At 37.2% G+C, this 26,095-nt stretch overlaps 1 long non-coding RNA gene across 1 annotated transcript in view; it reads right to left on the minus strand.

Annotated features, from left to right (window-relative positions):
* The window catches only part of LOC117665967 (uncharacterized), a 35,485-nt gene extending 9,747 nt beyond the window's left edge, over positions 1 to 25,738 (minus strand). The window contains exon 1 of the long non-coding RNA XR_004591534.2: positions 25,597 to 25,738. This is a non-coding gene — a long non-coding RNA (uncharacterized LOC117665967). The remainder of the gene's footprint in view (positions 1 to 25,596) is intronic.
* Positions 25,739 to 26,095: the final 357 nt, after the last annotated feature.

Consider the following 26,095-nt stretch of genomic DNA (forward strand, 5'->3'; position numbering starts at 1 on the left):
AAGATGCTGTTGTGGATCAATTTAAACAATATTCTCCAGTGAAACATTTTTCTCACTCTTAAAACCAAAAGAGAACATTTTTTCAATGGCAAAGCATCTTCTTTAGCATACTCAACTCAATTCCATTTACCTCATTTTATTTGAGTTTCAGTATTTCAAGAATTTTTTTTCAAAAGTTACATATAAATGTTTTTAAAAATTGGGCCAGGATAGTCTGACTGCTGTATGAAAGTAGCCATTAACAGAAAGGGTTTTTTTCTCTCCTACTTTAAAACAGTTTTTTAGAATTTACTTCTATAATTTGTGGGGAAATTCTAGGAACCTTCACACTGCAGATTCTTGTTTTCTAGCTAAAAGTTTGGAGATATTCCCTAATTTGTTTACAACATTTGTATGCCTATAATGGCATTGATTTGTATTTATTAATTAAATTAGTGAGGGGAAATTTTTCAAGGCACATATAGCTGCATTCAGATGTAATCAGTGAAATAAAGTGAGCTATTTTCTTAAATACTCTGCAGATTTCATTGCACTACTCTTGGTATAACTAAAACCTCAACTCTATAATTACTTATTTGAAGCAGGCTTTGTTGAAAAGAGGTTACTTTTGAATAGATATATAGAATGCATTCTTAAGTGTGTACTGAACTTATTTTTTTAAACTATGTTTGTTATTGTATTTTATTGTTGTGATTTATTTCATTCACTGTTTTAAAATCTACATACATACAATCAGAATAAGACTCAAATTTTATGAAAAAGTTAGAATATGGAGAGGTAATTCAAAGCTCGTAACTATAATTATGTCTGGTTCCTAGGAATAAACACATAACACACAATGGGTAAAATAATAACTGGTAGATGAGAAAGCTGTAATGATTTGCTCATTTTCTTAAAAAATCCAAATAGTGATGAATCTCTATGGTAAAATGTATTTATTAATCAAATTTATACACTGCCCATCTCACTGTCTAAGTGACTCTGGGAGATTTACAAATAAAAACTTGAATTAAATAAGCATTAGCAATTGCAAATTTACAAGAAATCTTTCATAAAGAATCTGGTTTGTTAGCTAACATTGATAGAAACAGAGTACTACTGTAAATAGTAACCTCTGCGTTACACTGCTTTCCCCTCACTCCCATTTTCAATTCAACTAAGAAATACTTTAAAATAGTTCAAGAACTGAGAAATTTAGGTTTTTATCGTCTTTTCCTCATGGTGACCCTTTTATGTCCCTCTACATAGAAAATGAAAATATGGTCATCATTTTTTGAATGAATTACTATGGATGAAAAGATTTTCCCGTTCAACATTTATTACTCTGATTTATCTTTCTGTAAAAATCACTCTCCTTTCTTCATAAATCTAAACCCAAAATCAAAGTGAGCAGTAAATTTCTGCTTTTTGCATCATTCTTATTCATGTGCCCATTGAGAAAATGCAGTGTAAAACAAGTTTGGTTTTATTGTATAGATTCCTTGATAAAGTTTATAAATATATACATGCAATCCTGCACGTTAGCAATTCATAATTTAAAAAGAGCATTGATATGATATCAAACTAGTCTAAAGAATTTTACTTTAGTAAAATTCCATATCAAAGTAGTTTTGAGCTTATTATGTATTAAATAATCACAATTTAACTTTTTTGTAGTGTTTTATCAGTTTACACTTATAGTGCAAGAAGGGGAGAAAAGAAGGAAACAATAATGGGTAATAAAACCCAGTGAACTGTCAGAGAGGCACTATTACTCCATTGTGGACTAGTGTGTTGATTGTTTTTTTAAAAAAAGTTTATAGTAATTACATAGGCATTCTCTGTGGGTTCCATGTAACTCCTCAAGCATAATGCTGCCATATTCAACCTGCTTTTTCCTTGCATATCAAAATAAGGTTATCCATATGTACCAGTTTTCTGGCAGTGATTTCTAACTGGAGACTTTCCAGAGCCTGGTTCTTTGTTTATGAAGTATGCTTTTCTTCTTCCTGAAATAATGCAGAAAAGCCACCCTTTGATTTGAGCATAATAAAAAGTGCCGAAACAGCAGAAAGTGGCCATGCAACTGCAGTTTTAATGAACAGATACCCAAAGCACCAGTCCTCTGAGTCGTCGTGTCTTCTTTCAACTCCTGTCCTTGCCTCCCTTTCTTCCCTCATCAAACCCAAGGAAAGGAAATACTGATTGGCAGGTTCTACAGCTTGAGTGAATCACCATGACTATATATCTTGTCAAAAATCAGTATGGACTTTAAAAAGAAGAAGAAGAAAGTAAAATGCAAAGATGAGAGGCATACTCTCAGGGTCTCTCATATTCTCATTCAAATTTCTTTTCTATTTGGATATAACTGTATTTCCTTTTTTTTTTTTTTAAGAAAACTTTCTCCGGCAGATCTGTATATATAGACACCCCGCCCCCCTTTCTGTCATTTAAGGCGTGATGAGAGAGCCCAAGGAGGGATTATTTTCAGCTGTTTCTCATTAGAGTATTTTTTGCCACTGTGATAAAAGCTGATGCAAAGAAAGACGAGTCATTGATGAAGATGAAGAAGCATTTTTTATCAGCCATCTGTTCAACCCATTATATCTCCAAAATGTATGTTATATATCTGGCCACCATATAGACATTAACCTATACCTATGTATGCTACCTTTCTCTATATACAGTATATCTCTGTATTTATGTATATACATATACATATACAGGCAATCACACAGATAGCTCACAGATACATGGAACAGGCATGTAATATATCCACGATGTAATATATCCAAGATGCAGAAAACAACTAATTATACTCGAATGGCAATTTTTTTTTCTTTCAAATTCTACATAGAATTTGGCCTTCTGGAGAACAAAGACTTCTATTAGTAGCCTTTTCTTTTAATGGTCTTTGTGCAATAAAAATAAAGTCCGAACACTATAATTTTACTCGAGAAGTTACAAATACTCTAGGTATCTTTAGAAACAGCTGCAAAAGTGGATTCACTTTTGATGAGATTGGTGTTAATTACCACTAAGGACTTCAGTTATAATACTATTTAAATCATTTTAAATTATCCTTCTCAAAAATTAATTTTTCATCAAAGATTACACACTCACAGAAATCATGATATCATCTCTGCAGCTGCGATTTTAGTAATAATTTCATCTATTATTACCAATGTCAGTTAGATAAAAGAAAAATGGTATCCTACTGTGCTGATTCCAGCATAGGCCATATATAGAAATTTTTAACTATCACTTATAATCGCCTTGATGAGCTTAAACCGCCTCTCAATTAACACCCTAAATGACATGGAGACATCTTAATGGAAAATGTAAGAAAAGGGGGGAAGGGAAGTATTTAATCAAAGGAATAAAAAGCAGAGATTTTTTGCTAAAGGAGAGGTTCACACACACCTCGCTGTCCCTTTTCGTACAAATCCTTTATCGTGCTTTGAACTTCTTGTTATATTAGCTAATAAGACATAAGGTGTTGCAAGCTTGCCTCAATACTTTTGAGGAAAAGAGATTTTTTAAAAAATAACAGACAAGAGAAGACCTGCCTACAAATCCAGGTTTATGACTGTGTAGCTCAAAAGAGATCTGCCTTAATATTGGAGGGGCTACGTCTACCATCGCTGCCACTGTATCTCATCCTTAGGCAAAACCAAACACTGAAATATGGAGACATTGTCAATAATACACAGACGGTTGTTGCAATACTACTTCTTATAGTAATATCCAATATAAAGCAACATGCTGGCTGGGGGATTGTAAGAGTTAAAATCCATGCAATTTAAGAGTTGCCATGTTTGGAAAAATATAGATATAAAGCATAAAATAAGTTCTTTAAAAATGTTATGAATTTCCTCCTTTAAAAAAAAGATGTCAAATAGAGTTAAGAAATAGATCATCAGTTTACATTTAGGGACTTAACAAGTATAGCAAATATACTCTTTTGGGGTGGGAGACAACATTACAGTATATTTTGAAAAAAGAATGTAGTGCAAAGCAACATCTGTTCCAGAGGGGAATGGGCAAGGGAGAAGGGCCTGAAGGAATTTAGCTCAGTAGTTACAGATCCAGTCACTTCAAATATATATTCCATAATTTAAGATTTAAGATTCCTACCAAAAATATAGCCATTTTTGATTAGGCAAGTAGAGGTGATGCCAGGTCATTGCAAACAGATCCAAAACTTTCTTTTAATAGCTCAGCAGGTAAATAATAGGCCATAATTCCATGTAATAAATCCTAATTTCTTCTAATAATGAACTCAAATGATGAATGGCACTCGTTTCAGATGGCAAAGCAGAAGGGGTGGCAGATTGAGAATAGAAAGCCTGCTGTCTGCTTGGGTCCTTGTTCCACTTGTGCCTCATTTTCATCTCCACTAAAAAAATCTATACAGTGTAGATTCCCCAACCGGTTCTTGTGGTTTACTTCATAACATTGAAGTATGTTATGCCTGTCTGAAGCTCAGCTATATGGTACTCCACCCACTCACCCCTTTAACCTTCTGGAGAGCACTGAGGACCTGGTTCCCTCCCCCCACTCACCAGCATTGTGATAGGTACAGTCAGAACAATCCTCTTATTATCTATATTGATCTTCTCTGCACTCTTTCTAAGGTCTCAACATCTTTTTTGTATCATGGTGACCAGAATGGGATGCAATATTCCAAGTGTGGTCTCACCAGTGCAGTATAAAGTATTACTATCACTTTATGTGATCTTGAAACTATCGCTCTATTGAGGCAACCTAGGACTGCATTGGCCTTTTTGGCAGATGCAGCACACTGCTGACTCATATTTAAGTGGTAGTGTACTCGGATACCTACTAGATCCCCCTCACAATTGCTATTGTTGATCCAGGTATCACCTATTCTATATTTGTGCATTTCTTTCCTATGTGTAGGTCCTTACTTTTTTCCTATGTGTAGGTCCTTACTTTTTTCCTATGTGTAGGTCCTTACTTTTCTCATCACTGTATTGCATTTTTGCAATACATTTTTGCATTTTTGAAGCCCAGTATTCAAGTCTGTCAAGTTATTCCCCACTGATCAGCTGAGATGAACTGTATATAGTGAGACCTTTCATAGTGAAAATTCATTAACCAGTTCTAAGATCTTCCAGAAGATATTATAAAAGAATCATAAGAACAGGATTGTCATTCAGGACATTAGTATCAAAACGTAGACCTGTTTGCAATGGTCATGTAAAGGGAACAGTTCACTGTTTGGAGAGAATTAAAGCAGTTTTTGACAGCTACAATCCTGTTTCCTGAATAACTTTCTCATTGGAGAGCCAATATGTTAGATGTGGATATACCATTTATGACTATTCACTTTCATTTTCTCAGATAGAAGCAGTGGCAATTTTCTTAGAAAAGAATGAGATAAGGAGATTGTAGACACAGTCATATGCAAATATGCTTACCAATGTTTCTTTTTTTGTCTTTTTGTTTTAAGATACTACCAACAAGATCTCTTAGCAGAATCCTAAATCATTTTAGGTTCATTTAACTGTAGATTGCAATTCTTCCTTTGTTATATTTTATGCTTGGCTCAGCCCATGGCTAACTGAGCAGGTAGAAGAATGAATCATAATTACTGATCTCATTAGCAAAGAATTCCATTTATATCTGAGATCTTAAATGAAAACACAGGATATATACCAATTTCATTTATTCCCCAGAGCAGTCAAAGAGAAATAACAGGGTGGTGAAAAAAAATAATATGATTATTGTCTGTTACAAAGGATTCTGCAACAGTACATAACCAGCCATCCTCTAGTTCTCTACGATTGTAATCATGGTGAATATGCTATTTCTTGAGAAATTGGAAGGGATTATTGAAATAAAGATTATACATGAAACCAACAAGGATTAATTAATGTGTTTTACTCTTCACAGCTGAGATTCACCACTGATAAATGTAATTTGTGAAAAGTAGCACCTCTACATGTGAGCCATATATGTGACTATTGTAATTTATAGGACTGTGGATCCAAAATAAAGCTGCTGTTATTTGGGATTTTTGTTTGAAGCAAAGCAGAGTCAGGTCTGATTATAATAGTACTGTACCTAGAAAGAAAAATGCTAGGGAATACCAAGGCTAAAATATTATTAATAATAAAAAATCTAAGAAAGCATTTTGGCAATGTTAACCACTTGTAAATTTTTGCCAAGAAAACTGTATAGCTGTGAATTTATTGGTGATATTTTACAGAGATTTATTTTATTATTGCCAGCAGAAAGATGCCAAGTAATATTTTATTGTATTGTAGATTTTTATTTGTTTTAATTGTTATATTCTGGTTGATTTTAATATATTTTAAACCACTGGGGGTCTGTAGAAGCACAGTGGCCAGGAGAAAAAAAAGTAAACTTGAATTAAAACATAGCAACTACATTGGGTGGACAATTTTGACAGATTCTCCAGGGATGAAGACAGTTTCTTAAAGAATGAATTCCACATTGTAGGAAAAAGTAGCATTGCTATTGAAAAATTCTTAATGCTTAGATATTACCAGGATGTTGAGATATGTTCTACATCTTTCAGTCAACCAGGTTCATTCAACCACCCTCAATCACCAAAAACAAAACCAGGGGGGGGGCTTGCAAAGGTCTAGAGAACAAAACAGGAAATCATCCTTCTTTCCATAATTCCATAATTTCTTGATTATTCTTCAAATTAATAAAGCAATTCCAGGATATTTTATTAATCCACAGAGCAGGTGGCCTACACTTTCCAAACATTTCCAAAATGGAAAGCATTTTGGAATAATAGAGAACAAGTTTTGAAGGATCTTTTTCTACCCTGACCTCATCTTTCATGCTGCTATTTAGTGATTTGGAAGATGAAGATTATTAGTAATTTTAATGAAAAAAAGAGGCAGCAATAAAAAAGTCATACCAGATCTGAAAAAAATAGCATATTCTGAATATTATTCAAAATATCAATAAACAAGTCACAAAATGTTTTCATAGGTTTCTGCAATTAGATGATAATTCAACTGTCACCTGAACATCAGTACTTCCAATATTTTCTAATCAGGATAAGTATACCCTACTTATAGTTAGTTTAGTATATCAAAAAGGACAGCAGAATTTTTTTTTCATTCCATATTCTTGAATGTATCCTCGAATAGATATCAGTTAACTATTACAGAGCCGAGGTGGCGCAGTGGTTAGATTGCAGTACTTCAGGCTACTTCAGCTGACTGCTAGCTATAGTTCGGCAGTTCAAATCTCACCGACTCAAGGTTGACTCAGCCTTTCATCCTTCCGAGGTGGGTAAAATGAGGACCCAGATTGTTGGGGGCAATATGCTGACTCTGTAAACCACTTAGAGAGGGCTGTAAAGCACTATGAAGCAGCATGTAAGTCTACGTGCTATTGCTAATTATCACTGGGAAAACCACTGCTTCAAATATTTGGAGTTTCTTTAAAAATCATATAAATATTCTGATCTTTCATTAACTTGGGCAAATCTGTCACTGTGTTCCTTCTCAGAATTAATATCCTCTTTATTTCTCTAGCACACATTTTTATCTATTCATCACTTAACAAAATTAATTTAGTTATTTTTTCACATCTTTGCAATCAACTGAATTCATTAGGCCTGATGGTTGATGTTATCTTTGTCTTCTTCACATTCAACATCAACCAGATTTTTTCACTTACTATTCTTTACTTTTCTAATGAACTCTTCTAAATCTACATTCAGCCAACCAAGTAGTGTCATTTTTGTAGCTCAGATTGTTAGTGTTTTGACATCCAGTTTTGATTTGAGCTCTCATCTCTTCCAATCCTGCCATTCTTATAATATATTCATTGTTAAAGTTAAACAGATATGAAGAATGTATGTAATTTGTCTGAATCTTTAGTCTACACCTCCCTCTTTCTCCAAATTCAGTTCTTACTGCAATATCTGGTTTATTTTAAATATTCCACAAAATAATTAACAAAAATCTAGCTTGACCTACACAAATAAGTTCTTACATTCTTTTGTTCTCTCTTAACATCCTCCCTAAGTAACCTAACCACCTTTTCTCAAGTCTGTCTATTTATTTATCAAATTTATATGGATATCCCTCTCACAAGAAGTGACTCTTGTGAGCAGCATACAGCAAAGTATAAAAACAATAAACACAGTCATTAAGAAACATACACAAATAACTTGTTTCCCCTAAAATAAGACATCCCCTGATAGTAAGCCAATTGGGCTTTTGAGTGCATGCGCTAAAATAAGCCCCCCTGAAAATAAGCCCTCCCCGAAAATATTTAAACATATGTGCAGCCGGTCCCTGCCATTTCCTCTGGTTAGGGTTAGGGAGACAGAGTTGGAAATCAGGTAAGATGGCAAGAGGAGCCCCATCTTGCTCCACGTGCCCCATAATAATAAAACATCCCCCAAAATAAGGCCAAGCCTTATTTTGGGGTTCAAGAAATATAACACAGGGTCTTATTTTCAGGGAAACAAGGTATTCATATACACACACACGAGATTTGATTAGCAACAGAGCCAACTCAACATGTCACTGGCCTCCTGAAAAGTCCCCCTCTAAGTCTAATGACAAAGCCAGTTCTGGATGGACTTTCAGAAAATAAGGAGCAATGGAGCTGACCTCAGTTCAGAGGGGAGATTTTCATGTGTCATGGCAAAGAAGGTGCAGTTCCTCAAGTACTCCAAGTGTATTTCCCTGAGAAATAGGACCCATCGTATGCCTCTCTTGCTGGATTTTATGGGTTGACTAGATATAGTTGAAAAGAGGCAGTTCTTCAAATAACCCACCTCTTTTGCCATGAAGAATGATAACCAGCATCTTCATTTGGACACAGAAGCACACTGGCAACCAATGAAACTTGTGAAACAGAGAAATAACATATGCTGTTTAGAAGTACCGGTATATATAATTACCTGAGTTGCTGCTGAAGCTCCTGCATATTCTTCAAGGGCAGCCCATGTAGAGTGCATTTCAATATCTAATCAGGAGGTGACTAGAGCATGAGTACCAATCCAGGAACAAGTGTAACTGTCACATAACCCAAAGCTGTGTAAAGGATTTCCTAGTCATGACTGCCATCAACTCTTCAAGCAATTGTAAGTTCCGGAGAACCCCAAAATTGTGCACCAGGTTTGCCAGTGACTGTAAAATTGCGTCCGGCATCAAAAAGGGCATAGTCCTAGAGTTTCCCAAATCCAAAGCTATGCAGTCTTGCCAAGGTTCATCTGAAACCTACTTTTCACCATTCAGACCCTCACAACCACAAGACATTGGGCTAAAGCATTCACAATATCATGTAATTTGCTTAATTGAATAGGAATGGGGAGAGCACTAAACCCTGAAGCACAGTTGGGACCAGGGACAGGATCTCTCCTTCCCAATCACCACTGATTGGAACCAGCTCTTAAGAAAGGAGAACCAACACAATACAATGCTGCCCCCTCCCCAATCCTCTGAGCCAATCCAGAAGGCTTCCATGGTTGATGATAAAAGTTGTAGAGAAATCAAGTAGAGCAAGGATGGATGCACAACACTCATCCCACTCACAACAGAGTTCATCTAAAGGCATGGCCAATGTCATTTCCACCCCATTTCCAGTTCTGAATTCTGACTGAAAGAGATCCAAATAATCCATTTTGTACAATGTCCTATGACATTGTTCACTTCCCAGAAAAGGGAAGTTAGATGCTGGATAAAATCCAAGTATAGTGGGATCCAGTGATGGCTTTTTGAGGAGAGACTGAACCAAGGTCTCTTTAAGAAGTAAAGGAACACACACATACGCATTCAATGAAGAATTCACCGCTAGAACCCACTCATAAAATACCCTCTCAGGAATGTCGTGCGAGACGCAATCAAAACACACTCACTCACTCCTCACACCTCCCCTAACCCGAAACTCTCTTAGTCCCACGTCCAGGTCAATAGCTGCTTTATACCACTCAGACAAACGGGGTGGCATGCCCCGATATACACAGGCTTGTCTTAGGTCACGATCCAGTCCAAGATGGAATTGATGAACAAGCATGCATTCGGGCCAACCCCTAACTCTCCCCGCTAGCCGACGAAACTCTTTTACATATTCCTTTGCCGAACGGCCCCGTTGTTTCAGGGCCACAAGCTCCCCCTCAGCTACTTGTGTTCATGTGTCATCTTCAAATCGTACCCTGAGACCTTCCAGGAATAAGCCAACATCAGTGAGCTCTCGAGCGTGGTCGTTATGCAAGTCCGCTACCCAATCCGCAGCTTCACCTGTTAAAGTCATTGTAATGGCCACTACCATGGACCACTGAGTTGGATATAAGCGCCCATATAAATCAATATAATTGAGTACCTGGCTCAGGAACAGGGCTACACGGTCTGGGTTGCCATCAAACGTGGTCTGCAAGGGGGGTGGTCCCCAGACTGGTTGGGGTCCCCATACCCCAGGTTGTCCAGCCGGTACTGGAGGATAAGCTATCTGTCCTGAGACCTGACTTGGCCCCTGCCCCGGAGGGGGGCGAAGCGACCCGATGCTGTCCCTGTAGCCATGCCCGCCATTGATCCAAGCGATTGGGTTGCAGCATATTGTGTGGCTGGTGGTCGGGGATTGCTTTGGGAGGGACCCACCCATAATTTGGGGCTAGCCAGGTGGAACCGGGTCTCTGTCCCTGTGGAGGATGTTGGCCAGCCAGGGTTAGGTTCCGTCCCCGTCATCCACGGTTGCCATGATTGTGCATCCCTGAAGCTGGCTTCACCAAAATGCTCCCGAAGGACTTTTATGGTGGAGTGGCCCAAACCTGTTGAATAGCTCCACTCCCCGTCATCATCTTCCACCCAGCGCCGTTCTCTCCAGGGGTGGAAACGTTCACTGTAAGGGGGCGACACCTGGTCCTTCGGGGCCCCTGCTGGAGCAGCCAAGGCGGGGCTCTGCTACCACTCTCCTAGCAATGCCGGGGTGCCCCCCCCTTGCTGCAACAGCGTCCTTCCCATCCACTCGCTGGCTTTGACAGCATTCTTTCGGATGAACCGAGGGCTGAGCTTCAGCCGGGCTTTCCTCAGCTGCAGGCAGCTCCTCCTCCTCCGAGGGCGGCGTTGCAACAGTCGTATCCACTCCCTCTGCCATTCCATAGGCTTGCAAAGGGTAGCACCGATTTCCTCTCAGGAATGCCGTGCGAGACGCAATCAAAACACAGCTACAGCTTATTCAGCTCTTTTGGCACGCTGGTTTATTTGCATCTGCATCCGGCTACACACTGTGATTCGTAAACATGATTGAAATTGGTGCTACGTTACACCAAGAATGGGGTGTTTATATAGCCCATCTTTCCATTAACTCATTAGGATCGCGCCCTTGTTTATTACCACACCCCTCTTTTAGGGGCGTAATTGGTCTTCAGCTTGTTCTGGAAGGTACTGCCGCTGTGTCCTCCGGAACGGCCCTAATCCCGTCGCACCCGATACCACCACCCCACACCCCGCATACGGCCGCCTTCACCCAGTGCCACCACCACCAAGTATGTATATGTCCCTCGATGCTTTCAGCACGCATTAGCGATGTCGAGCAGGTTGCCAGGCTCGACATATCCTTTCTGCCACTTTAACAAGCCAGGAGCAGAATGTATTTAAAGAGATATTGGCTGAGTTTACAGTCCTGTGGATCTATCCTTTTCCTCAGGCCTAAGAGGTTCAAACTGATCCCAAAAAACTGGGCAAGACTCCTCCTCAGACATTTCCTCTGGACCTGCAACAAGGCTGGCGTCTAACTCTGAATGAATTTGAGCAACTTTGTCCGACAGATGCTGCACAAATTCTTCCACACATCTCTGCAAGAAGTTCTTCAAGCCCTCTCTATCCAAGAGGGCATGTCCCACCCTAAAGAAGGTGAGATGCCAGTCTGTGGACGTAATAAGGTAGAAAAGTAGTGATACTTCACCATCCTTACCACCACAACATAGTAGCAGTCTATCTTTTTGTTGAGCAGTCAAGCCTTTTGTTGAGCTTCAGCAGCACTCTAGATTTCTCTCTTTTCATCTCCCTCACCTCCTACATGAACTACAGGTAGTGATGGGATCCACGAGAGGGCAGAGAACACATAGCCACAGTCCAATCCAAAGCTTTGGCTGCCCTCTTATTCCAAGTGGCTTTTGACTTTTCTCTCTTCCTGTATGGTTATGTTCTTTATCAGTTATTAAGCAAAATTGGTTGCATGAGAAAATAATGGAGTTAAAGTTTGACAGTTGCATTTTCTCTTGCACCTTCTTTCTCTAACATCATTTTACACTCTGAAAACGTCCAATCTCTAATCATGCTTTACTTCTGTATATGTTGTTTTAGGACTATTAGCATTTTAAATATCTTTTCTGCAACTGTAAACAGCGAAACAGGTGCTTTATCTCTGCTTATAGCTTTTCTATTCAACAGGTAGCATATTGCTTCTGTATCTCACTTCGTAATTAAGTTCCTGAACCTATCATTTTTCTAAATTTATCAGTTGTTTTATAAGCCCATATGTAAAATTTCAATATAATTACTTTTATCTTCATATAACTTTTTCCATCTGTTTTTCCTTATCTGTAACTGAACTGTCTAGTAATCCACCTCTTCTTAAAAATTTTTTTTTTCTATTTTCCTCTATTTCTTGACATCCCTTTTTCTGCTCTTCCTTATTTGATATTGAAAGTCTGCATTAGTCATCATATGTTCTTATGTCTAAGGGTTTTATTCTCTGTTTTTCACTGGCAATCAAGATAATTTCTTTTGAATTTCTATTTTTTTTCCTTTAAAATTTTGGAAATATATTTTCTGCTTTGGTTTTTGCAATGTTTCTTAACATCTCATATAACTCCTTTGGTTGTACTTTTCATAACTTTGGTATATTGAAATATATATTCTGTATATCCATGTCTGTATATATAGACATGGGCATATGCCACGAGAGTGGAATATGGTGGGCAAATGATAAAATGAAGGTGATACCACACTATGTGTGTAAGGAGTGCGTATGCATACACACACACATGCATACACATAGATGCAAACATACACATGATTATGAAGGGGACTGTATTGAAAAAAGCAAAGTATTAATGCAAACAGAATCAAATATAATTGCTTTGCAATAAAGAGACACTTTTGAGGGCTACAAAAACAATTATCAAATATTTACAGGAAATCCTGAGATAATTACTTTATTAATTAGTAATATTATTTTAAAAAGAAGCAAGAGTAGAGTGAATAGAAGAAACAGTAATAGAGAAAAGTAAAGGAAGGAGCTATGTTATAGTCTTTAACACACATTCTGACATAATTAGGGAACATTTAAATGTTTGCATGCTAAATGTCTTAGTCAGGCAAGAGGTTAAAAAGAGAGAGAGATAATATTCACATTACTTCAGAATAACATGAATTAAAAAGTTAAGTTAGTTAAAATTTCTGTTTGGTAGGGCCTGAGGCCTACAACTCTACAACTCTATTGGGAATATACTGTAGTCAGAAGGTTGATGAATGCCCCTAATGAAGTTGGACAACCTGGAATACATGCATAAAATGATTTTAAATATTGATATGATGCCATTGTGTGTCTGAAAGTATTGAAATGTTCATTTTCTGATCCAGACGTTTTGCATTTAATTAATTAAAGAGATAGATGGTTATTTGCTTTATAGTAAGTAGATGAAAGAGAGAGAGAGAGAGAGAGAGAGAGAAAGTTTATAAATTAACATCTATGCCAGAAGCCAGGACTAAGAACATGCATTTAATAATAGTCAGTTGTTTGTTCTCCTGAAAATTGCACCATACTTTGCAAAAATTTGTAATGAAAATGGACTATATGACAGGCATCAGTTATAATTAAACTGCTTTATGCATACCAGAGGGTATGTCTATAATTGACAGCTGGTGCTCAACACAAACCTTGTTTGTAAAGTTGAAACAGGAATTCAACAGATTTTAAAATCTGACCATATTTTTCCAGCTCGAAGCTGCAAAATTAAAATCCAAATTCAGGAAAATTGTCAGTAGCAACAGCAACAACAAAAATATACAGTGTAACCATAAAGATTTGAGAGCCCAGAATTGGTCTGCATTTTTAAAAGATTCAGAAATTGTTTGAAAACTCAAGCAACATTCAAAAAGCTGATATGTGAATTAGGATCATTTTATTATCTGACCTTAGAACATTATTGTTCTCCATCCTGAATGGCTTTTGTTCTTTTTCATATTTCAGAGTGCTAGATAAGACCTAATAATATGAGGAATTACTATTATTTTTGTTTTGATGCACACTATTTATACAAGTAAATCATGTTATTTTACATGGCTTGAGAAATTCTCACTCACTCACTCACTCACACAGACACACACAAAGGGAGAGAGAGAGAGAGAGAGAGAGAGAGACAAACATACACACAAAATAAACAAACATATCAGGGAAGGGAAGGGAAGGGAAGGGAAGGGAAGGGAGGGGAGGGGAGGAAAGGAAAGGAAAGGAAAGGAAAGGAAAGGAAAGGAAAGGAAAGGAAAGGAAAGGAAAGGAAAGGAAAGGAAAGGAAAGGAAAGGAAAGGAAGAAGTTGGAATCATTTCTTTACAGTTAACCCCTACCATCTTACTTTCAAACATTTAGATAAAAGCATGTAAGTAAATATGACTGATTAATGTATTACTGGATGAAAATATAAGATACACAGACTTAAGTAACGAATTGTGATTGAACTTAATGTATGCTGGAAATGATTAATATTATGAAATGTGTTGAGAATTAATTTGGAAGAGTATACTGGGAAATAGCTAAATAATAGACAGATATACTGCAAGGAAAAACGTAAAATAAGAGATACTGGGTACCAACGAAACAAGAGTTGGAGTTCTGGAGGAGAATATGCTGGAAATCAGCCAAAATAAAATATGCTGGAAATCAGCCAAACAATAGTTGGAGGCTTGGAGGAGATTATGCTGGAAATTAGCCAAAATAAAATATGCTGGAAATCAGCCAAACAATAGTAGGAGATATGGAGGAGGATATGGATTTTGAGATAAATCTGTGTAAAATGAAATGTGTAATAGACGATAAGCGTGAGAAAATTAAAGGTAAAGTGATAAAGTCTAAGATTTAAAGATTTGATGAAATGGGCCTAGAGATTAAGAAATATGGATAGAATTTTGTTCTAAAAATTGAAACAAAAATAGAGTTGTACTTAATTTGAAAATAAGATTTGTGGTGATAAAATTGTAAGGTAAATAATTAGATTAAGAGGTTAGACTATTTTTTAAGATAAATGTTTTGTTATTGATGCTAAAAGATGTATTGAAGGAAGCTTGGGAAAGAACCAGATATAATTTGGATTTATAAATGGCTATAAAAATGAGTTAAGTTTATTTGGAAATTAATTTGTGGTGATATAATAGAATGGTTTAGATTAAGATGCTAGAATTCATGTTAAAAAATTTATGTTCTGATTTTTAATTTTAAAAGATATAATGGGAAATTGTGAATGGAGCCTGTTAAAGAAATGTAAGCGATTGTATCTATCTATGACCGGATCGAGACTTCGTTCTTGAAAGATACATTTTATGTTTATGTTTGAAAAAATTAAAAAAAAAAATTTTTTTAAAAAGAAAGAAGGATCTTGTTTCACTAGAAAGAGTGGTAAGAAGCAGCATAACCACTTTGTCTCCTTATAAATGAATGGTTTGTATAGGGCCACACTCAATGTGGTATCTATTTAGTTATTGTTAGTTGCCTTGAGTATTAAGCAAAGTAGAAAGGAGTGATACACATCAAATAAACATTCCTTCATCTAAGTCATTTATGAAGATATTGAAAAGTACTGGGCCTAAAATGGAGCCTTGTGGTAACCCACTACTTACTTCTCTCCATGTGGATGTAGTACTATTGTTATTTTATTATTATTATTTATTTGATTTGGACTACTCATTGAGTATGGGAGGGAGAGAGAGAGAAGGAGGGAGGGAGAGAGAGGGAGAGGGGGGGACAGAAGGCAGGCAGGCAGCAGACAGAGTCTTCTTCCTGTTGGGCACTTTCCATTAATATCATGTATAAACAATATTTAGTGCTTGATTTTCCATAGAAAAAGAATATTTTTAACAAAACAACAAAAATTCCTTTAGTGAAAGCATTGGTCTGCCTCATAAGAATTCTTTCTGTTTATAAATGTTGAATGCAATTCAGTTGAACATGTGAAAAATGAGCATGAGAAAATAATATATATTGAGAACATCAAATGCTTTTTTAAAAAAAGACTAAGACAGATCCATAAAATCATCAGTGACTTAAAACTTGTTTAAAAAGCCCACTGTCAGTTGTCATTTGTAGGTATGAGTGTTTCTCAAATCCTATTTAACCCTTAATTGTATTGCATTCAGGTATTTCAAGCATTTTTCCATCTTTTCTTCTTTTAATGTTATTATAACTGCTACTTTTGAATATATAATTCGTATTGTTCTGAGGATTTCTTTTTTTCTTTCCTGAGTTAGTTTAGCATTATTATACATGTGTGAGTCTCTCTCTCCCTCCCTCCCTCTCTCCCTCTCTCTCTCTCTCTCTCTCTCTCTCTCTGTGTGTGTGTGTGTGTGTGTGTGTGTGTGTGTGTGTGTATGTAGATATGTATAATATATGGTTTAGCCTTTCTCCTATAGTTTAATTTCTTAAATTCGATCTGTTAAAAATCCTTCCACAGAATTTGTCCAATCTCACCACCTGATACAATGATGAGTCCCTGGATGTTTATTGGCCTAAAATCTGGGAGATAAGTCCTTTCCTTTAAGAAAAAATACTTTTCATACATTAAAGCAAAAGGTCATTGTAACTCTCACTCAAACTCTGTTTCACCCCAGTTCACTATAAAATGAACAGGAACTGGTAAATTCACACTAATCCCAAACGTTTTATAGTAAGATATTTTACAACCACTGTGTCTATCTTAAATTCAACATACTACTGGAAAGGTAAGATATCCAGAAGTATGTTCTCTTATGAGGTACTTTAAAAGCTATATCAGATTGGGATTCCCCCCCACCCCTCTCTATATTTCTTAGCTAGGGAAGTAAATGGTGTTCAAAGTTATGTCCAAACCAGCAGCAAAATCATCTCTCCTCATTTTCAGAAGAAGAAACATTCTTGTTCAATTTATATTTTACAGTAGCATCTCATGGATTATCTCAGGAAAGATGGAAGATGAAATAACTGGTATTCTTTTCTTTAAGGGATTGGCTCTATGTGTCGAATGATTTTTTGAGTCTAATAGGTAAGAGTACTTCCCAACTTTTTTCTGCTGTTTTGGAACAATAGGATGGTACCTTAGAAAAAAAAAAACTACACACTCTTAGCCAGTGGTGGGTTCCTCCCGGTTCAGCCCAATTCGCGCAAGCTGGTAGCGGTGACATTATTACGTCACCGAACCGGTTCTCTTTCTTTGAGAGGTGGGCCCTCCCGCCCACCCCTGCGTTATTCTGACCTTATATTTCTGCTGTTTTCGCCCAGCTGAGAAGTGCGGCAGAGCAGATTGCCACACCTCAGCTGGGCAGATTCGCAATGCGCTTGTGCGAAGTGCTCGTTTGGTGTGCCTGCGAGCAAACTGAGCATGCACGTGGCAATCGCGCGCAAAGCGCATAACCGAAGAGGCGATTGAGTGCAAAGCACGCACACAAAGAGAACCGGTAATAAAGCCGGTTAGGACCCACTCCTGATCTTAGCCCAATAAAACAAAGCAAAATGAATATTAAAGTTGATTTGATGAGTCATATGTGACATACATAAATAGAAATTGTTTTTAGTTTGTGCGCAAGCACACACAAACATGGAAGTATACTGATTCCCGTCTCTATATGATCCCATAATAATATGCATATCTATTTTTTTCTCCCTCTCAATCAAACAATGTGTGATTAAATAAAGGCCTAAATAAAAAATGTAAAGAAATCTATCAGAGGTTTCTCAGAGTCAGCCAAACTTGACTCCACCATGGCATATTAGGAATATTTGTTTATTTATTCTGCCATCTGTTATTCTTCAATACAAAAGTTTGCACAGGTTTGGGATAGAATTATATCAAGTCAGCATATTTTAAAGAAAAACTTTAACTGAAAGTTAATATACATCAGGATTTAATTGCTGTTAAATGGCTCCCACGACTGGATAAAACTGTCTAGGAAAGTGCACACATAACTGATAGAAATAAGCATGAATAAGGGCTATATGTATCATTATGGGCTCTTTATAAAAATTAATTTTTTTAGAGTACATTGTTAATTGTTTGGTGACAGTGGCTACAGATATCAGGCCTTTTAAAGAAAAAACATTTTAATTGACAGGCTAGGATAACATACATGCATTTGGGACACTTAAAATTGAATTAATTTGGAAAGATCTAATGATCCAAATATTCTTCATCTACACATAAAATCCAACACACATTAGAGCCAACTGAATCTCTTTATTTTCTGAGAAACTAAATGCAAACAAATGATCCAAGGCACTTTACAAATATATGCAGTATTAAACATAGCACTTCCAAATAAATCGTTTGGCATGTAACAAAAGAGGCACAGTAACAAGACTATAAGTCTTACACTCATTCTTCCTGCTATTTCTTGTCTTAGGGCTTCGTTACATCTTTTCAGCAAACTACTACAGAGAGAGAACTTTGCATGTTGTTTATGAACTGGTTCAGTTTTCCAGTGTTATACTACTTGGGTAGGTCATTCTGATGGGACCAATATTAAGAGCACAGATTGAAAGAAGTGAATGCTGTGAGCAGTTGCAAAAGAATATCCCAATTCAAAGTGATGTGGTCCTGCCAGAAATGATCCACAAGCATAATTTGTGTCAACTTGATGCTGTGTCTAGAGCTGAACTAGAAGGAGCCCAGTTAACCCATTTCCTCCAGACTCTGAAATTATCAAAGACTATCTTCTCAACAACCTTCCCCCAAAAAAGTTTGGAATCAAAGCCAAAATTATTTAACACTGTTAGATCCTGGGATGCCTTCTTAAGAGAGAATCTGAAAAAATATCTCTGTTTTGCTGGCCTTACTGTCTCACTGTAGTTCTTAATGAAGGGCCTTACCTTGTTCAATTAGACTTGCTTTATACCAGTGGTGGGTTTCAAAATGTTTTACTACCAGTTCTGTGAGTGTGGCATGGCTTGGTAGGCATGGCAGGGGAAGGATACTGTAAAATCTCCATTCTCACCTCACTCCAGGGGAAGGATACTGTAAAACCTTCATTCCCTCCCCACTCCAGAGGATGGTTACTGCAAAATCCCCATTTCCTCCCGATAAGCTGGGACTTGGGAGGCAGAGAATAGATGGGGGCGGGGCCAGTCAGAATTTTTACTACCGGTTCTCTGAACTACTCAAAATTTCCACTAGCGGTTCTCCAGAACTGGTCAGAACCTGCTGAAACCCACTTCTGCTTTATATCATCCTTCAGCAGTGACCTCTTCTGCCACTTTATCACTACAAATTCATATCAAAGCACTCAAATTTTGAGTGGTTCAGAGAACTGGTAGCGGAAATTTTAAGTAGTTCAGAGAACTGGCAAATACCACCTCTGGCTGGCCCCAGAGTGAGGTGGGAATGGGGATTTTGCAATATCCTTCCCCCAGGAGTGGGGAGGGAATGGGGATTTTGTAGTATCCTTCCCCTGCCACGCCCACCAAGCCACACCCACCAAGCCACACCATGGCCACCAAGCCTTTCCCCAGAACCAGTACTAAAAAAAATTGGATTTCACCACTGGTCCTATGATTTTTATATATGTATTGATGGCTCTTTCATAGGTCATGTTTTACCTTGTATTATCACTTTGAATATCTTGTACAGTGAAGAGTATTGTATTTTATAGAAAATAATCATGAGTAGTAAGTATGAGAGTTGTAGTATGATTTCAAGCAAAGCCACAACTATATGTATTTTTTAAAAATTCATACTTAAACATGCTTGCATATGCTTCCACTGACTGCATCTACAAATCACAGGAGCTCTCATGGAAACTGACAAACTTAAATGTGTCCTCTTCCTTTAAAAGAAAAAAATAGGTTGATTTTTAAAAACCCACACAGTTTCAGCCAGAAATGAAAAACTAATTGCTTATGGTTGCCGTTAAAATGAAGTTTGAGATCCACTCCCTTTTATAACACAATTTGCACCAGGAGCTACTATTTGGTTATGGAATTTATCTGTAAATATAATTAAAAATTCAACCACTGAGTGCTCTGAATGAAGGGGTAAAATATTCATTGCAACACAGAGCACTTGAGCTACGTGATTCCCATTAACGTTAATGGGAGTCCTATGGCTAAATCCCTGAGCAACGTGATAAAAATTTACCCCCTAGTGTTTGCAGATGGAACAAAAGGATTATCTGACATAGCAACAGAAGAAGAATAAAATGAAATTTTAAAAGAGCCTCTGTGCTGATGTTTTGACCAGGAAATGATCAGGTTGATCAGCAAAAAGGAGAGTTTAATGAGAGATTTCTCTGTCATTTTCTTGACAGATTCAGCCCACTTCAAAAGCTTTCTTTAATATATTCTCTTTTAAGGTATGTTTTGTGTGACACACACCCACACATACACACACACATATACATGCACATAGCCACATAAATAAATAAAATGGTGAGATATTTCAAATTGATGGTTGTCTAATTTTCAAAAGCTGATGGACTGCAGATCATCAGTGTCAGTCTCTGCTTTCCCTTTGGCTTCGGAACGAAGAGAAAAAAATCTCACTATTTTCCATGTGTCTCCGGCACTCAAATGTACCAGGAGAAGAATCCTAGCATATACAATCAGACTGGTTAATTGCATGTGCAAATGGTTGCTGGGGTGTGCAGTCACCCACTGAGTATGTAAGTGCTAGCTTTCACAAGGTATACCCCATTTTGTAAACAGGACTTTGAATATTCTGAAAATGCTACTTACAAACGTCAGTAGCCAAGAACGGTCTTAAGTACCCAACATTCATTCTTACGCACAACAGTAACTCAAAAATGGCAAAACTGATTTGTTTATGCTTTTGTGCAGACTGGGCTCCAGTCTGAAGTGAATTTTTATGGGTGAGCTTTAAAACCTTCAACAATAGAGGGTTTATAATGGAAATGCTGATAGATGATTATTATAGTGCTGGTCATAAATACAATACCATTTCATTTTATGTAACATCTTTCATACAAACTATCACAAAATGCTTTACAGTGAGTACTATCAATCGTAAGTCAGACAGAAAGAGGAAGTGAATTTAAAGGTGGTATTTTCTTCCACTGAGGGGAAAGAAGGATAGATTGAAGGGACAATACTGTAAACAGAGTCCTTACATAGACAGAGGAAAAAACACACTCTTCCTGACCATAGAATGAGCTAAGGCTCATATCTGGAAAAGTGGTGGGCCAAATTGTGACTTCAAAATGGAGCAGTCAAAATTCTTAGCTATTGTTATACTGGGATTTATAAACTGGTGTATTCTTATTGACTCCCCAGGTTACAATTTATTCCTTAATGTTTCCTATATTAGGACTCTTTTGCTACAATTTATTTATTTTATTCCACCCATCTCAAAAAGTGCATGCATGGAAGACACGCATATGAGCGAAGAGCACGCGTGCATGCACGCTCACATTTTCGGTGCTGGGTGAACCAGTTGTTAATTCATGTACCCGTCCACCTCTGTATATTTTCCTATAGTAAAATAGCCAGATACTTTTCTGGAAATTATTAATCAGGAATAGGAAATATTCCTACTGCTAAGTATTTCCAATCCAGAAAGAAAATATAACAAAACCCTTGATCTTTCCATTCTGCTCTGCCAATCTGGTATCTGGCTTTGAGTATTTAGATTTTTGTTCATGAATGGAACTTTTATCCATTGATGATAAGATCTTCTCTTGGGGCTGTTAGCCAATACAAAATGCCAATACAAAAACTGGGAGGGGTCAAAGCAAGATATCTGCAGATAATCTCGAATTTTCATCCTTTCATCTTTTTTTCTTTCCTTTTCTTTTAGATATTCATCCTTACAATTATTCTATATTTCCAATGATACATATGAATTGTTTGCAAGTACTATATTCAATTAGTCCAAAGACCTTGGATTGCTCCCATCAGCACTCTTATGATCCAGAATCAAATCCAAGAAAATCAGGGAGAGAAGGCTCAATTGATGTGCTTGGGAAGAGATGTAGACCTTTGCCTAGATCTATGATGGTGAACCTATAGCACATGTGCCAGAGGTGGCACGCAGAGCCCTCTCTGCTGGCACTCTATCACCCCAGGGCAGATCTCCATGGAGTTTCTTTCGTGAGCTTCTGTTTCCCGGCAAACGACGAAACAGAAGCTCATGAAAGAAAAAGAACTTACCTCTTGCCACACCGCCAGTGTTGGGATGCCCTGCCACCCGCCGGCCAGATGGTCTTTGGGTCTCTGCTGCGCATGCGTGCATGTTCATGTATGCGCACATTTGCCTTTCAGTTTGGGCATGCACACGTATGCAGTTTGAGCACTCGGTGTCTAAAAGGTTCACCATCACTGGCCTAGATACTTGCCTTACTGAAAATATCTTACAGTGGTAAAACCTTGTTTTACTCAGAATAATTTATCTGGCTTTGACTTAGTTCATGATTAGCAACTATGGATACACATTTCTTTTAGTTTATGCCAGGTATCTGCATTCCATTCCAAGGCATGTGGTTGGTATTTTGTAAATTTATTTTCAATTGAATTGAATATATATTTTGTAGCTTATTTGTTTCTTTATAAACAATAACAACCAAACCTATGATAGAATAACAGTGTACATCATCGTAGAAAACATTCAATGAATATAAACCCCTAAAAGAAAATTTCTACCTACCCTAATCCAAAGCCTAGGAGGAAAGCTATGTTTTCAAAAACTTTGTAAAAATACGTAGAATAGAAGATATCTGGGGGCTGCTATTCCAGAGATCACTCATTATGACAGAGAATGCATGGCTGGGCAGAAGCTATTGGACAAAGACGGTCATTCAGACAGACCCAATGCATCTTGCATTATACCCAGAAGTTAACTATCAGCCAGTAGAGTCTCTGGAGCAGCAATGGTATGTCCATTACTTTCTGTGCCTCCTAGCTTCCAAGTCATCTTCTACAATCTCCAAATAGTCTTCAAGGGCAGCTCCAGGTATAACACATTACAGTACTCCACCCACCAGATAATAGTACATAAGTGATCATATGGAACTCTGCCCCTCCACCCCCCACCCATCCAGGACTGAGTACAACTGGTCACTAAATGAATATGTGCAAAAACTCTACTGGCCACAGGAAAACCCTCAATCTGTGCACCAGTTCTGAAGCAGGAGTGCTACTCCTGCCAGGACTATGTATGGAAAATTTTCAGGACCAGTATGTCAAAAATACCCAGCCACTTAGTGTTGCTGGGGTTGAGCTTCTAGAAGTGGGAACAAGTCTTTGGCAAGCCTTTCACTTGAATAGCCCAGGTTATAAAACTTCGTGTCGTCAGCATACTTATGATATCTGGTCTCAAACATGGATCACCTATCTTATTGGCTTTATGTAGATTTTAAAAACAAGCAGTGGGAGTGTCAAATGGTAAGGCATCTCACAGATTAGGAATTTCAGCTGTGATCTCTTCTCACAGCCAACTCCAAATGGAACTGCCCTCAGAGAAAGGAGGAGAACCACCATAGGATGCTCTAACTCCCATAGGTTGCCCAGCGGATTTCTTTTTATATATATATATATATTTATTTATTTATTTATTTTTCAAAAACACAAACAAAACAAAACATAAAAACATTATCATTCCATACAATTATAAACAGTGTATCAATTGGTGGCATTTTTGTGCTCCTCCTCTCTTCAATTTATCACTAAACATGCTAGCTTATTTCCAAAAATTTCAACATCCATTTATATCATAATTATTTCCAATTCTTATTCTCTATCCATTGGTAAAATAAATCCCATATCAAATAGTATTGTCTATCTTCCTGCTCTCTTATTTCAAATGTCAATTTACTCATTTCAGCACATTCCATCATTTTCTTAATAATTTCTTCATCATTAGGTAACTTTTCTCCTTTCCAGTTTTTAGCAAATACAATTCTACAATTGTACAGAATTCTACAATTCTGTCAAGAAATTCACAATTAAATATTGCAGTTCTTTATTATATGTCTCCGATATAATCCCTAATAAAAATATCTCTGGTTTAAAGTCAATATGTTTCTTTATCATTTTTTCCAACCACGTGTGTATCTTAGTCCAATATCTCCTTGCTTATGCGCATGTCCACCACATGTGGTAATAGGATCCCGGGGTCTGATGACCCCAGAGGATTTCTTGATCAATGGTATAAAAGCTGCTGGAAGTTGAAGGAGATCCAGATCAGAGGCATCAGTCCCATCCCAGTTCCAACAGAGGTTATTCACAACACAGTCAGTGCTGTTCTTCTCCAAGGATTGAAGGAGACTCACCAGTAAATGTAAAGCCTGTCAATCTGAATTTTCTTAATAGTTGAAAAGCAATTAAGAAGCAATTCCAAAAGTGAATAAAAAATGAGGCTTGACTGAGCTTTTTATCCATACAGGCTATGTTAATGATTGTGAGCTTGATGGAATTCCCTTAATGCCCATTCACAAGCCAACCACAAAAACTTCAGTTCCTGCAGTATATTTGATGTCCCCTTTTTCCGGAGATATCAAAAGTGGACCAGAAGATAACACCTTCTGGTTACTGCTTGCTGCTGCAACACCTTTCCTGCTCTACAAGGATATTCAACTCAGCATGCCCAAACCAGAAATGCCAAACATGTCAGGCTTCTCAATTTACTTCTGTGAAACCCATTCCCATATGGCACCAAAAAGGTTTCTTAGTCATCTTCTCATGAAATCAAGAATAAAAGAAAAGAGCTTTCAAATTTACCACTAAATCAAAGGCTCAAATCCTGACCAGGCACCACGATATAATCCTGATAGAAGCACTGCAAACCCCTCTTCAAAATTTTCATCCTTGTTATAATTCTGGTCACTTTATCTTCTAATTGTTAATCTCTTTTCAAGAACATTTTTCAAGAACTGGAGGAATTCTGCATAACCATACTGATAAATTATTTGCCATTAGGCAATCACCTTCAAATTAATAATTCCTTTCTTCTAGAGAAATAAATAAGTAGATATAGGTAGATACTGATATAACGAAGTAAGCAATGCAGTGATTATCTGATGGCCAACATCTAGGCATAGGGATCTATTAAAAATGGATTTTGTAATATTACAAGGTAAAATACTTTGACTCTTGGTATTATGAATCCTGCATTCCTGCTTCTGCTTTATGATTTGTGTACATAATTGACGGCTTCTTAATAACTCATTAAAAGCATTGAAAATCATATGACAAACACAGAACAAATACTATAGAGGAAAAAAATGCAAATTACAAAAATACTTAAATAATAAGTTCTAAACAGGTCCAAAAAATCCAACCTAATTTATTCATTAGAATTAAATAAAAAATAAAGAGATGAACATGTCATTTTTAGACCTTTGTTGTACACAATATGAGATTGCATATAATCAGGAAATTCAGTATCATCGCCAACTAACCTTCTCACTCTGTGGCTCAGGTTTCAGTGCTGGAGCTCCAGTAAAAAAGGAATCCTTGTGGATTTTGCTCCACTAGTCATGGTCAACCATAGAGAACTGTGTGCATCTTCATTTCAAGGCCATTGAGCCAGCACTGTCCATTTTCTGCAGTCATGTGGACAGCATGATGTCACAGAGCACTGTTACTTCCCACCATAGTGGTACCTATTTATCTACTTGCATTTACATACTTTCGAACTGATAGGTTGGCAGGAGGGAGGATGGGAGTTCATGCTGTCATGTGGCGCTCAGGTCTCGAACCTGGGCTGCTGGCTTTCCAGCTGACAAGCCCAATGTCTTAACCACTGGGCCACCACTCTGCCCTTGGAGCTCCAAGGGGCAATCATGTAAAAATGATTTCTCATGAATATTATATATATAAAGTCACATAGCTAGAAGAGTAAATGTAGGATAATACAGTAAGTATAGGATAATGCCATGATAGATTATATTTATTCAT

Source organism: Pantherophis guttatus, chromosome 1 (genome assembly GCF_059756535.1).
Source record: "Pantherophis guttatus breed Tessera chromosome 1, ASM5975653v1, whole genome shotgun sequence".
In the NCBI taxonomy this organism is placed as follows: domain Eukaryota; kingdom Metazoa; phylum Chordata; class Lepidosauria; order Squamata; family Colubridae; genus Pantherophis; species Pantherophis guttatus.